This window comes from Gadus macrocephalus, chromosome 23 (assembly GCF_031168955.1).
Source record: "Gadus macrocephalus chromosome 23, ASM3116895v1".
Taxonomy (NCBI): domain Eukaryota; kingdom Metazoa; phylum Chordata; class Actinopteri; order Gadiformes; family Gadidae; genus Gadus; species Gadus macrocephalus.
In genome coordinates, this window is record NC_082404.1 from 4608168 (window position 1) to 4608926 (window position 759).

Here is a 759-nt window from a genome sequence, read left to right on the forward strand (position 1 = left end):
ACCTCGGAGACGTCCAGACACAGCAGGCTGGCCAGGACCAGCTCGCTGTCCTCGTCATACGCCCACTCCTACGCACGCACACACACACACACACAGAGACACACAGACACACAGACACACACAGACACACACACACACACACACCATTTGTTTTACAGAAAACTACCACCTATCATCCCATGACCATTACCGTGCCTGATGCTTTGGGCGTGGCTCACCTGCTCGGGGTCTCTGAGGTCACATGGTCTGAGGACCACGGCCCGCCCTTCTGACTGGCCCGGCCCTGTGCCACCAGGCAATGGCAGTTGCTAGGTACGCAGCTGGGGAAGGGGATGCAAAGAAGTGGGAAATTATAAACGACTAATACTGATGAGTCATTTCTAATAACGAAAGCTAATGAGTAGACCGCGTTTCAGCAGGTCGTTCATGATATCTGACGCTTGGAGATGGAGCTGGAGAAGGAATCGATTCACTGGATCTTATCTCGTATGATTCACTGCTACCAAATACATCATTCTTTGTGTTTATATAATAATTACAATCAGATGATTTATACATTTACCACCTACTATTAACCACTTTACTCTGCTTCATGAGATCATTGCCACATCACCTTTGTCAGGGGGAGGTCCTGAAGTCAGCACCCTATGTACCGAACTCGAGAACGATTTGGGACCGTGAATCGTTTTGATCGAGAATCGTTTTGCGAGTAGATCCACCGCCCCAACTAACTTTCTAGAAACTGAGCCTTCCGATCAC